Source organism: Rattus norvegicus, chromosome 2 (genome assembly GCF_021556685.1).
Source record: "Rattus norvegicus strain SHRSP/BbbUtx chromosome 2, alternate assembly SHRSP_T2T, whole genome shotgun sequence".
Taxonomy (NCBI): Eukaryota; Metazoa; Chordata; class Mammalia; order Rodentia; family Muridae; genus Rattus; species Rattus norvegicus.
Genome location: NC_141535.1, coordinates 200,323,664 through 200,337,071, shown reverse-complemented (window position 1 = coordinate 200,337,071; position 13,408 = coordinate 200,323,664). Strand labels below are relative to the sequence as shown.

General features: G+C 37.8%; 1 long non-coding RNA gene across 1 annotated transcript in view; it reads right to left on the bottom strand.

Annotated features, from left to right (window-relative positions):
• Positions 1–4,324: 4,324 nt before the first annotated feature.
• LOC108350092 (uncharacterized) overlaps positions 4,325–13,408 on the bottom strand; it is a 44,286-nt gene continuing 35,202 nt past the window's right edge. The window contains exons 5-6 of the long non-coding RNA XR_015678279.1: positions 5,019–5,150; positions 4,325–4,494 (exon numbers count right to left, since the gene is read on the bottom strand). This is a non-coding gene — a long non-coding RNA (uncharacterized LOC108350092). The remainder of the gene's footprint in view (positions 4,495–5,018; positions 5,151–13,408) is intronic.

Genomic DNA, 13,408 nt, shown 5'->3' with positions numbered 1-13,408 from the left:
TTTTACTATGAATTAAAACTATTTAAAAACAAAATGTATTAACTACAATTCTAGAATGTGCTTTAAAGACTTTGTGTGTATATACATACACACAAAATCTTTAAAGAGACTTGCTGTCAATGCCTAGGAGACGGTATGCAGGAAATAGTTGATAAGGTTTGTGCTACTGAACAGGTCTCTCTGGCTATAGTGTGAAGACCCATTGGGAGAAGGTGACACATTGAGAGAAAGGAGTGCACAGATGGACAGAACGTTGCAGTTTTTTCAGTATAGTGGTGGCTGTGTCTTAGGGAAAATTGCCTTAGTGAAAGGAGTTAATACTTTGGTATTTAGATGTAGAGGTGGCAAGCTTTTGAGAAATTGAGCATCCTTATGCGGCACTCATTTGATGGGGCAGGCAAATTGATGATTGCTGCATCTGTAAGTACAGATACTGTGGCCCCATTTACATGTTAACAAAGTTCTGCCTACCAAGTACAGCATGAATTGCCTCTGTCATTAAGCAGAGATTGAATATCCACAATGAGGAAAATTTCTTCTGACTTTGTAAATGGCTACGGGTGTTATTTGAATTTGACAAAAGGATTCACAGATCATGTGGTTTGCTCTCTTTGTCATTGAGTCTGCAAGCTATTGAGCAATGTGGCCATTTATTCTGGAAGAAATAAGCACCCGACCAAATCAGAAGGCTGAGTAATGGCTCTCAGTAATATTCTCATCAGAACGCATTCTGGCATCAAGCTAAGTTCCCCAGACAAATTACCGAGTTTCACACATAAATTTTTCTTTTCCATATTCCTCCTAGCCAAAGCTTTATCCTAACTTACTTTAAATTTCTCTCCTGTTTTTCTTTTCTCCCATAAAATAAATGCCATTGCCTTCACCTCAGAGTGCCTTCTCCATTTTATTTTCTCATAACAAATTCCACTCAAGTCTCCAACAATGTATCTTGAACTGCAAATGAAGTTGGAAAAAATCACTTAGATGTTAAACTCTTTCAGAGAATTATCTCTCTTTTTCTTTCCACGTGGTTTTAAAACCTGCCATTATGCCTGGGCCATGACAGTATTTAGTAAATATTTGTTAAATAAATACATGAATGGATGAAACAAACTTAGGTATAATTTGTCACACCTGTCCCCTCCAATTCATGATCATATGTGCTTTTTCCTGTCAATCATTTATTCATGCTCCCAGGCTTCTCTTCCCAGACATGACTCATGGTAATAATTAAATGATAAATTAGATAATGGCCTGATAAATTTTCTTATAATGTTTAAGGTCCCTAACTGCAAGGCTTATTGTGTCTCATCCACCACTAATCACTTGTAGTTAGTACATGACTGCAACACAAAAGTAAATTTTTGCAAATTAATAATGACATATAAAATACTTAGGTCAAATAAAGACTGCTTGATAAATGTTGGCTTGGCTGTGTCAGACTTACTCTGATATGATAGCTAAGGAAATGACAGTCCAGAGAATTCCAGGGACCTCTTTTTATAGCTGGGAAGAAGGCAGGGTCATGTTTCCATCTATGTCTCCTGATCCTGTGGCCTGTGCTTTGAAATGGAAACCATGCTACGCAGCACAATTTAAGACGTGATGTATTCATTTAAAGCACCAAAGATCACATTTTAGTAAGAGAAAGGGTCTGTAGTGGGAGATGAATCAATTCAGCCATATGGGAGAAAAAGAAAAAATATGGTTGAAACACTTCCTTTCACTTTGTGCAATACGGATTGTCACAGGAATCAAATTTGGCACCTACTATAAAGCAAAGAAAAAATGCTTACAATGGATGGAAAATACGACTTGCATGTTGTCTGTGCTGTTAAAATTCTGAAGAGGGTACCCGATGACTCAGAGACTGAGGGCATGATGTTTGATGATAAGCTTTTTATACATTTATCCCTAGGCAGCTAAGAGGAGGACCTGAAAAATTAAAGCCGACCTCAGACATAATGAATGCATTAAACACTGAAGTGCCAGGCAGAGGTCAGGCAGCTTCCTTGAAGGAAGTGGATATGTCTCAGGACACCCAGTCTCCAGACAGAGTCAGGGCAAGGAACTAGCCTGCTGGGCATAAAGCATTTTACATCTGTGCAGCTCTGTTGCTTCTCTTTGAGGTTCACTCCCAACTTGCCTTCAGCAGCATCCTAAATTCAGAACCAAAGCCTTAATGCGGCTAATCAGACCCATGGTCTAAGGGCAGCCGTTAGACTCTGCCTCTGACTGGTACCAGCATCTAACAATAACAAATGAGTAATGGAACTTATGGATGTGTAATTATGAGCTCTGACCCACTGTTCACATTCAAGACTAACTAGTTGTCACTTTCCCCGTGGCCCTGCAAAACAAGCTTCCACATAAACACTTTGCCTTCAGTTAGGTCCTTAGCACATACTTTCAGATCTCTGGGGAAATGTTAAAAAGATTGTAAAAAAGACAATGGGTCACACAGTACTCTTCTTGAAACCTCACTTTCTGGGGTTCATTTTACCTATGTATGCAGTTGATGAGGGACAACCATCTCAGGAGGCAGCCTTGATCCAGTGTTCAATACTAACAACAGTTGAAAACACTTGCAAGTAGAAACTGACGTCCCTGTAAATTCTGCCATGCTGGCTTCTGTGGCCATACAGAACTGCACGAATCCTTGACCTACCTTTATGCCACACTGAAGAAAATCTTGCATACTCCAAAAAGCACCAGCCTGGGAAGATGGTTCAATAGGTAGGTAGGAGCAGACAGGCAATGTGACACTGCAAATTCAACAGACCCTCCTCCATTTCTTTGCCTCCTCAGAATCAGAGGCAACCTAACTCTAGCAGTAGGATTGGCTAGTTGTTAATTGTTATAGCCTGTGACTTCTTTACCTAGCTAAAAGGAGGAAACCCCACTTTGCCTTATGAGATTAAATTTTCCTCTTAGCCCCTGAGAAGTAGTCTACAGTGCTAACATTTCTAATAAACTTCATATTCAGAGAATAATTCTTCCCAGCATTGTTCCCTTGAACCACCAAAACCTTTCCTAGAGTCATTTACATTCGACTACCAATGAAGACATCTTCATTACATGCTTTTCTGGCTAATACTATTGTTATGTCAGTCAGTCAATGGCAACAATTAGAATGCTTACAATTCATACAGTACTTAATACTTGAAGAAGATTCATACTTTTCTGGGTTAAGCATTCTTATTTTTTAGTAATCCTCATAAGTTGAGACTCTGACCTTTTATTTATTCTTAAAGTACACAAAGACACTTTCAGTCTGGATCCTAAGCAATGAGAAAAATATAGTTTTTGTTTATATACATATATATATATGTATGGATATATTCGTAAGCATCCCATCCACCCTCTGATATCTCTCTCTCTCTCTCTCTCTCTCTCTCTCTCTCTCTCTCTCTCTCTCTCTCTCTCTCCTCTCTCCTATGTTCCTATGTCCTTCATGGATATGTATCTATGGCAAACCAGGATATTTTGAATATTGTGTTTGACAGATATAAGCATAGCTCTTCTGCACTATTAGAATGTAATAAAACAAACAATGTTGCTCTTAGATTTAAGAGAGTTTATGTAAAGCACTTTGAATAATAAATTTGAAATGGAAAAAAATGAAAGGATGGAGTATAGAATGTTTAACTTTCAAAGGGGTGGCACCATTCCCTGGTCATGGGTCCAGAACTGTCTAAAGGGCAGAAAGCTAGGTGAGCACAGAACTGATCACTGCTCTCTGCTTTCTGACTCTGGATGCATGGTGACCAGCTGCTTTTAGCCCTGCTGGTTCAACTCCCCTTCTATAATGGACTGTATCCTTGAATTATGAGAGAAAATAAACCACTATCATTGAGTTGCTTTTGTCACAGAAACATGAAAAGAAATTAAGGCACCAGCAATATAAATTTTCTTAATATCCACAAACTACACTAAAATATAGTGAAAAAGACAGTGTGGGTAACCAAAGTTCAGACTAGTATTCTCAGGAGACTGATTCAATACCAGTATGAGCTACATATTAAAGGTCTAATCACAAAAAAAAAATGATTAGAAGTTGAGTTGACATTAGACGTTCAATTAAAGTGAAAAACAAAAGAAGTAAAATAGCTCATCAGTGGATAAATTGTCAAGTAGACGACCTAAGTGTGATTTCCAGAACCTCCAAAATAAAAGGGAACTGACTGTACCAGTTGTCCTCACTGACAAGTTCTGTGTAGTTGGTAGCTGCTGGGAAAGGGAGACCAAGGTTTTCTCCAGTGAAGTAGCAGCAGACATATCAGGCCCTATGCCCAGTTAGTTGGCCAATACAAAGTGGATTGCATGAGTTTTTTTGTTCACTTTTAATTTTGTGTTTGTGTATTTTATCTTCATGGTTTTATTTTTGTTTCTTTGTCTGTTTCAATTTTCATTTTGGGATCCTTGTTGTCTTTCTTGATGACGTTTGCTGAGAGACGTATCATGAAGTTAGGAGAAGATGGAGATAGAGAGGATCTGGGAGAAGTTGAAAGACAGAAAAGAATATGAACAGAACATTTTGAATAAACAACAATTTTAAAATTTTTTTATAAGTTCAAATAGCATTTTCTCAAAACTTCATCCCTAAACACACTCTCTGCTCTGAGATGTTCCTTATTTTATTCCCAGTGTGAATTTTTAAAAGTTCTTATACATTTTCATTTATCCAACTTAGAATTAATGTGGGAACCATTCTCTGTTTTGTGTACAGCCCTGAGTACTGGAATATGCCTGAGTACGAAGAATGTGTACAGTAACGTAAGTCATGCGTGACTGGCAGGGTGAATTGGTGAATGAGAGAAAACCTTGCACCCACATTTGCCTGCACACTACATGCATAACCTGCTACTTCTTAGATTTGCCTTGGGCAGACATTATTCCTTTCAAAAGGAGAGAGCACAGTGCCACTCTTCCACATTATCTGGTATCACTGCTCGCATCTCGAATGTCTCATTGCTGCAAAACAAAGAGTAAAATAGCTCATTTAATCCTCATAATACCTGTGGCTGTCATGTTGTTCCCCATCGTGGAGATGAGCAAAGTCACATACAGGGCATGCACTGAGATTTTTCTGCCCAAATCCCTTGCTCTTTCGTCCAAATGAGACTCTGAGCCTCTCAGTATCTGTGGTGCTGAAATGGAAGAAGTATAAACGTTAGAGGAACTCTAAACTCTTTTGACTTTATGTTTTTCTTTTCCTGCATTTTATTTCTATATGATTTCTGAGAGAAGAAGAGGGGCAAAGAGGCAGGTGTGTGTGTGTGTGTGTGTGTGTGTGTGTGTGTGTGTGTCTGTGTGTGTGTGTGTTTGTATCTGTGCCTGTGTGTGTGTCTCTGTGTCTGTGTGTGTAGAGAGAGAAAAAGAGACAGAGATGGACACAGAAAGGCAAAGGAAAGGACACAGACATACAAAATAAAGAGATTAGATTTTGTTTTCTAATGTTTTTTACCTTTGCTGTTAATCAACTAAACATATGACAACTTCTCATATAATACTCAGTTTATAATCCTAACATTGAGTTTTGTACTTTCAGAAACTCTACAATCATATGGTGACATCTCCTTTATTTAGGTTGTGATTTTCCTTTTCATACATACATACACACACACACACATACACACATACGCATATACACATACACACACAAACAAACACACACGATGAACACATATGACTGGATTGTTTATTCTGTAGCAATCATTATTTATATAAGCAATCAGTATATTTGTATGTTGCTAAATTATATTTGCTTATAAGATATATAAAGCCATATATGTAGATAGATAGATAGATAGATAGATAGATAGATAGATAGATAGATAGATAGACATACGTACACACACACAAATACATATATTTGCTTTAATTCACTTGTCCTGATGATCTACAATGTGAAAGTAGATGTCATTTGTTACTGTGAAAATTTTCTAGTTATAAATCTAACTTAACTTAGTAAGAATTATAGAACCTTAAAATTTGGAAAGAGCCTTAGAGGTCATTACATTGAAAAGCCAGCTGAATAAAACTTGCCCCAAGAGCTTGGTAAAAATATAGATATTACAACCCAGCCCATCAATTTAGATTTAGTAGATATGGAAAGAAACCAGAAATTAGTACTTTTATGAATGTCTCCAAGGTATTCTGATGCACAGCCAAACCCAAGAAGTCATGAAATATTGACTAGCAGTTTCCAAATGTTATTAAATCAGTAGGAGACTTTTTTATACTTTTCACTTAGAACAAGAATATATGAAACTAACAACAAACCTGTTCTAACTGATGGGAGGATGAAGGGGCTGTCAGAGACTCCTCCCTGGACCACCATGAGCACTGAGAAGTAGCATTTAAAAAGAACTCACACACAAGGCAAGTCCTCCCCAGTGCTAATAAAAGATGTTTGTTCTATTTATTAGTGACATTAAGGCCTCTCATTTATAAACAGGTTCACTTTTCAGATGGCTGATTATTCATTAGGTAGTAATATTTCATTCCCTGAGTTACTCTGGTAAGTTTCCCAACAAAATTGAAAAGTTCAATTATATAAAACCAAAATTCTTTCTGATAAAAACATAACATTTGGGCTTTTATTTCAGTTTTGGTTTGTCCTATTCTAATTACCACCAGTTTATACTTTCCTAAGACTACATTCTTCCCTGATAGACATAAAAGAAGTAATATTTAGAATGTGTAATGTTTTTCAAGAAATCCTGTAGTACAACCAACTTAAGCTTATCCCAAACTAGCTTACAAATATATGAGACTCAGACTATGGTTATTTTGTTCAGCTTTGGCAATATCTGTGTGTGTGGGGTAACCCTAATCTACTCTTCTAACTGCTAGCCTGGCTACCTACCAAGCACAATACCCCAGATACTTGCTGTTTCTCCTGGTCGTATGCTTATGATCCATCTCTCCTCGTGATGGCTTCCTGCTTGCTCTCTCTCTCTCTCTCTCTCTCTCTCTCTCTCTCTCTCTCTCTCTCTCTCTCTCTCTCTCTCCTATTCTTTTTCTATCCTCTTTCTCCTCCAACATGGTCACTCCAAGTCCACCTACCTCTATTCCCTTCAGTAATTGACTGTGGCCAGTTTTATTTAACCAATATTTTTTATTAGATATATTTCTTTACTTACATTTCAAATGTTATTCCCTTTCCCAGTTTCCTGTCCATAAGCTCCCACCTCTCACCCTCCTCCATATGGGTGTTCCCACCATCATCCCCCTTACTGCCCCCACATTCCCCTGCACTGAAGGTCCAACCTTGGCAGGACCAAGGGCTTCCCCTTCTACTGGTGTCCCAACAAGGCTATTCTATACTACATATGCAGTTAGAGCCCTGGGTCAGTCCATTTACAGTTTTTCAGTAGTGGGTTAGTCCCTGGAAGCTCTGGTTGGTTGGCATTGTTGTTCTTATGGGGTTGCAAGCTCCTTCAAATCTTCCAATCCTTCCTCTAATTTCCCCCCACAAGGGGCTCTGTTCTCAGTTCAGTGGTTTGCTGCTAGCGTTGAACTCTGTATTGGACATAATCTAGATGTGTCTCTCAGGAAAGAACTATATCCAGTCACTTTCAGCATGCATATTTTAGCTTACTTAAACTTATCTAGTACTGGTGTATATATATGCCAATGTGGGGCAGACTCTGAATGACCATTCCTTCAGTCTCTGCTCTAAACTTTGCTTCCATATCCCCTCCTATGGATATTTTTCCCCTTTAAGAAGGAGTGGGAGCATCTGCATTTTGGTCATCCTTCTTGAGCTTCCTGTAGTTTGTGGATTGCATCTTGGGTAATTAGAAGTTTGGGCTAATATCGACTTATCAATGAGTACATACCAAGTATGTTTTTCTGTGATTGGGTTACCTCACTCAGGATATTTTCCAGTTCATTTCATTTGCCTATGATTTCCATTAAGTCATTGTTTTTTGATAGCTGACTAGTACACCATTGTGTAGATGTACCACATATTTTGAATCCATTCATCTATTGAAGAGCATCTGGGTTCTATCCAGCTTCTGGCTATTACAAATAAGGTTGCTATGAAGACAGTGGAGCACGTGTCTTTGTTGTATGTTGGAGCATCATTTGGGTATATGTCTAGGAGAGGTATAGCTGGGTCCTCAGGTAATGGAATGTCCAATTTTCTGAGGAACCTCCAGACTGATTTTCAGAGTGGTTGTACCAGTCTGCAATCCCACCAAAAATGGAGGAGTGTTCCTCTTTCTCCACATCCTCGCCAGCATCTGCTGTCACCTGAGTTTTTATCTTAGCCATTCTCACTGGTGTGAGGTGAAATCTCAGGGTTGTTTTGATTTGAATTTCCCTGATGACCAAGGATGTTGGACATTTCTTTAGGTGCTTTTTGGCCTTTCCATAATCCTCAGCTGAGAATGTTTTGTTTAGCTCTGTACCCATATTTTTAATAGGGTTATTTGGCTTGCTGGAGTCTTCATGAGTTCTTTGGATGTTTTGGATATTTTCCCTCTATCAGACATAGGATTGGCAAATATCTTTTCCCAATCTGTTGGCTGTCGTTTTGTCCTAATGACAGTATCCTTTGCTGAAGCTTTGCAGTTTTGAGATCCCATTTGTCAATTAATGATCTTAGAGCATAAGCCATTAGTGTTTTGTTAAGGAAATTTTCCCCAATGCCCATGTGTTCGAGACTCTTTCCCAGTTTTTCTTCTGTTTGAGTGTATCTGGTTTGATGTGAAGGTCCTTGATCCACTTGGACTTAAGCTTTGTACATGGTGATAAGAATGAATCAATTTGCATTCTTCTACATGCTGACCTCCAGTTGAACCAGCAACATTTGTTGAAAATACTATCGATGGTTTTAGCTCAAGTGACCCTAGGTGTGTGGGTTCATTTCTGGGTCTTCAGTTCTGTTCCACTAATCTATCTGCCTGTCTCTGGGCCAATACCATACAGTTTTTATCCCCCCAGAAATTCTTTTATTGTTGAGTATAGTTTTAGCTATCCTGAGTTTTTTGTTATTCCAAATGAATTTGCAAGTTGCTCTTTCTATCTGTATAAAGAACTGAGTAGGAATTTTGATGGGGATTGCATTGAATCTGTAGATTGCTTTGGGCAAAATGGCCATCTTTACTATATTAATCCTACCAATCCATGAGCATGGGATATCTTTCCATCTTCTGAGATCTTCCTCAATTTCTTTCTTCAGAGACTTGAAGTTCTTGTCATACAGATCTTTCACTTGCTTGGTTAAAGTCACACCAAAATATTTTATATTTTTTAGGATATTTTACATTATTCAGGACTATTGTGAAGGGTGTCATTCCCTTAATTTCCTTCTCAGCCTGTTTATCCTTTGAGTAGAGGAAGGCTACTGATATGTTTGAATTAATTTTATACACTGACACTTTGCTTAAGTTGTTTATTAGGTTAAGTAGTTCTCTGGTGGAACTTTTGGGGTCACTTAAGTACACTATCATATCATCTGCAAATAGTGATATTTTTATTTCTTCCCTTCCAATTTATATCCCTTTGACCTCCTTTCACACTCTGATTGCTCTGGCTAGGACTTCTGTTTTGATGTGGAGGTCCTTGATCCACTTGGACTTAAGCTTTATACATGGTGATAAGAATGAATCAATTTGCATGATCATGATACTTGATCATGATGGATGCTCATTTTGATGTGTTTTTAATTCAATTTACAAGAATTTCATTGAGTATTTTTGTGTCAATATTCATAAAGGAAATTGGTCTGAAATTTTCTTTCTTGGTTGGGTCTTTGTGTGGTTTCAGTATAAGAGAAATTGTGGCTTCATAGAAGGAACTTGGTAGTGCTCCGTCTGTTTCTATTTCATGGAATAGTTTGGATAGTATTGGTATGAGGTCTTCTATGAAGGTCTGATAGAATTCTGCACTAAACTCATCTGGTTCTTGGCTCTTTTGGTTGGGAAACTTTTAATAAGTGCTTCTATTTCTTTAGCAGTAAAGGGTTCTTTAGATGGTTTATTTGTTCCTGATTTGACTTTGGTAACTTGTATCTGTCTAGAAAATTGTCCATTTCCTTCAGATTTTCCAGTTTTGTTGAATATAGGCTTTTGTAGTAGGATCTAATGAGTTTTTTTTTTATTTCTTCAGATTCTGGTGTTATGTCTCCTTTTCATTTTCAATTTTGTTAATTTGGATACACTCTCTGTGACCTCTGGTTAGTCTGGCTAAGGGTTTATTTATCTTGTTGATTTTCTCAAAGTACTAGCTCCTGGTTTTGTCGATTCTTTGAATTGTCCTTTTCATTTCTACTTGGTTGATTTCAGTCCTGATTTCTATTATTTCCTGCCTTCTCCTCCTCTTGGGTTTATTTATTTCTTTTTGTTCTAGAGCTTTTAGGTGTGCTGTCATGCTGCTAACATATGCTCTCTCCTGTTTCTTTTGCAGACACTCAGAGCTATGAGTTTTCATCTTTGCACCACTATCATTCTGACCCATATATTTGAGAATGTTGTATCTTAATTTTCATTAAATTCTAAGAAGTCTTTAACTTCTTTATTTCTTCCTTGACCAAGCTGTCATTGAGTAGAGCATTGTTCCAATTCCATGTATATGTGGGCTTTCTGTCATTATTTTTGTTCTTGAAGACCAATCTTAGTCCGTGGTGTTCTGATAGGATGCATGGGATTATTTCTATCTTCCTGTATCTTTTGAGGCCCGTTTTGTGACAGATTATATGGTCAGTTATGGAGAAGGTACCACGAGGTGCTGAGAACAAGGTATACCCTTTTTTTAGGATGGAATAGTCTATAAATATCTGTTAAATCCATTTGGTTCATAACTTCTGTTAGTTTCTCTGTCTCTGTTTAATTTCTGTTTCTATGATCTGTCCATTGATGAGAGTGGGGTGTTGAAATCTCCTACTATAATTGTGTGAGTTGAAATGTGTCCTTTGAGCTTTAATAAGGTTTCTTCTATGAATGTAGGTGCCCTTGCATTTGGAGCGTAGATATTTAGGATTGAGAGTTCACCTTGGTGGATTTTTCCTTTGATGAATATAAAGTGTCCTTCATTATCTTTTTTAGTGACTTTTGGTAGAAAGTCAATTTTATTTGACAATTTTGATGGCAACTCCAGCTTGTTTCTTCAGGCCATTTGCTTGGAAAGTTGTTTCCCAGACATTTACTCTGAGGTAGTGTCTATCTTTGTCTCTGAGGTGTATTTCCTGCATGCAGCAAAATGCTGAGTCCTCTTTACATATCAAGTCTGTTAGTCTATGTCTTTTTATTGGGGAATTGAGTCGGTTGATGTTGAGAGATATTAAGGAATACTGATTGTTGCTTCCCATTATTTTTGTTGTTAAAGGTGGAATTATGTTTGTATGTCTCTCTTTTGATTTCATTGCACAGAAATTATATTCTTCCTTTCTGTATGGTATAGTTTCTCTCCTTATGTTGGAGTTTTTCATCTATCAGCCTTTGTAGGGCTGGGTTTGTAGAAAGATATTGTATAAATTTGATTTTGTGATGGAATATCTTGGTTTCTCCATCTATGTTAATTGAGAGTTTTGCTGGATAGAGTTACTTGGGCTGGCATTTGTGTTCTCTTAGGGTCTGTATGACATCTGTCCAGGATCTTCTGGCTTTCATAGCCTCTGGTGAGAAGTCTGGTGTAATTCTTATAGGTCTGCCTTTATATGTCATTTGACCTTTCCCTTTACTGCTTTTAATACTCTTTGTTTTGTGCATTTGGTATTCTAACTATTATGTGATGACAGGAATTTCTCTTCTGGTCCAATCTATTTGGGATTCTGTAGGCTTCTTGTATGTTTATGGGCATCTCTTTTTTTAGATTAGGGAAGTTTTCTTCTATAATTCTGTTGAATATATTTACCTTTAAGTTGCAAGTCTTCACTTTCTTCTGTTCTTATGATCTTTAGGTTTGATCTTCTCATTGTGTCCTGGATTTCCTGTATGTTTTGGGTTAGGAGTTTTTGCATTTTACATTGTCTTTGACAGTTGTGTCAATGTTTTGTATGGTATCTTCTGTCCCTGAGAATCTCTCTTCTATCTCTTGTATTCTGTTGCTGATGCTTGTATCTACAGCTCCTTATCTCTTCCTTAAGTTTTCTATACCCAAGGTGCTTTCTTTATTGTTTCTATTTCCATTTTCAATTCCTTCACCTGTTTGGTTGTGTTTTCCTGTAATTCTTTCAGGGATTTTGTTTGTTTGTTTGTTTATTTCCTCTCTAAGGGCTTCTACTTGTTTACTTGTGTTTTCTTGCATTTCTTTAAAAGAGTTCTTTGTGTCTTTCTTAAAGTCCTTCATGATTATCAAAAAATGTGATTTTTAAATCTAAATCTTGCTTTTCCAGTGTGTTTGGGTATCCAGTATGGTTTTTTTTTTGTTTGGGGAAATGGGCTCTGATGATGCCAAGTAGTCTTGGTTTTTGTTGCTTAGATTCCTGCACTTACCTCTAGCCACTGGGTTCTCTCTGGTGTTTGCTTGTCTTACTGTTTGTGAGAGTGACTTGACCCTGCTGTAGGCCTCTGTGTCAGCACTCCTGTAGAACTGTTTTCCTGTTCTCTTTCAGCCTTTTCTGAGAACATGTACTCTGATTTTAGGTGTGTTGGTGCTCCTAGAGACTGTCTTCCAGCTCTAGGTTTGGGCAGGAATCAAAGGGTCCTGCCCGTGATTGCGACTAGGTCCTTGCACCCATGGGGCACAGTTGGCACTAGGCAATTTCCTCTTGGGTCTGGACTGTGGGGAGAGGGTAGTCTCCTCTGACTTCTCAGGACTGTCCACACTTCTTAGGGTCCAGTTTTCTCTCCCACAGAATTTGGGTGCAGGAGCTGTTTGGCCGGTTCAGTTCGGTCCTGTGCACAGACCAGAACCGTGGGTACCAGCGGCTGACTGTTCCTATATTCCTGTGTCCAGAGGCACTGTGCAGTTTCCCCTTGGACCAGGGATGTGAGCAGAGGTGGCAGTCTGTCCTGCGGTCTCAGGAGGTCTGCACTTCTGGGTGTTCAGCTCTTTTCTCCATGAGATTTGGGTGCAGTGAACTGTGGTTAACCAATATTTTTAAATCAAGGAAGGTTTACACACCATAAAAGCTTATGAACATAAAAAGTCACAAGGTCTTGACTTTCAGGTATAGAATTTAGCATTGCAGTACATAGCAACAGACCAAACCTCAACAAAACCCCATTTAAATTATAAAATAATAAAAAAAATCTCTTTGACAACAAATTAAAAAGGAAATTATTTACTTGTATTATCTCTTGATGGATTCGATCAATGAGTTTAAAATCCTGTGTATTATATAGGATTTGCAAAATGTGCTAGAGTACATTATTATTAAAATTTGAAAAATTTCAAATTATTATATATTTTTATTTGATCATTAAAGTCTTTAAAGGAAAGAAGAAAAATA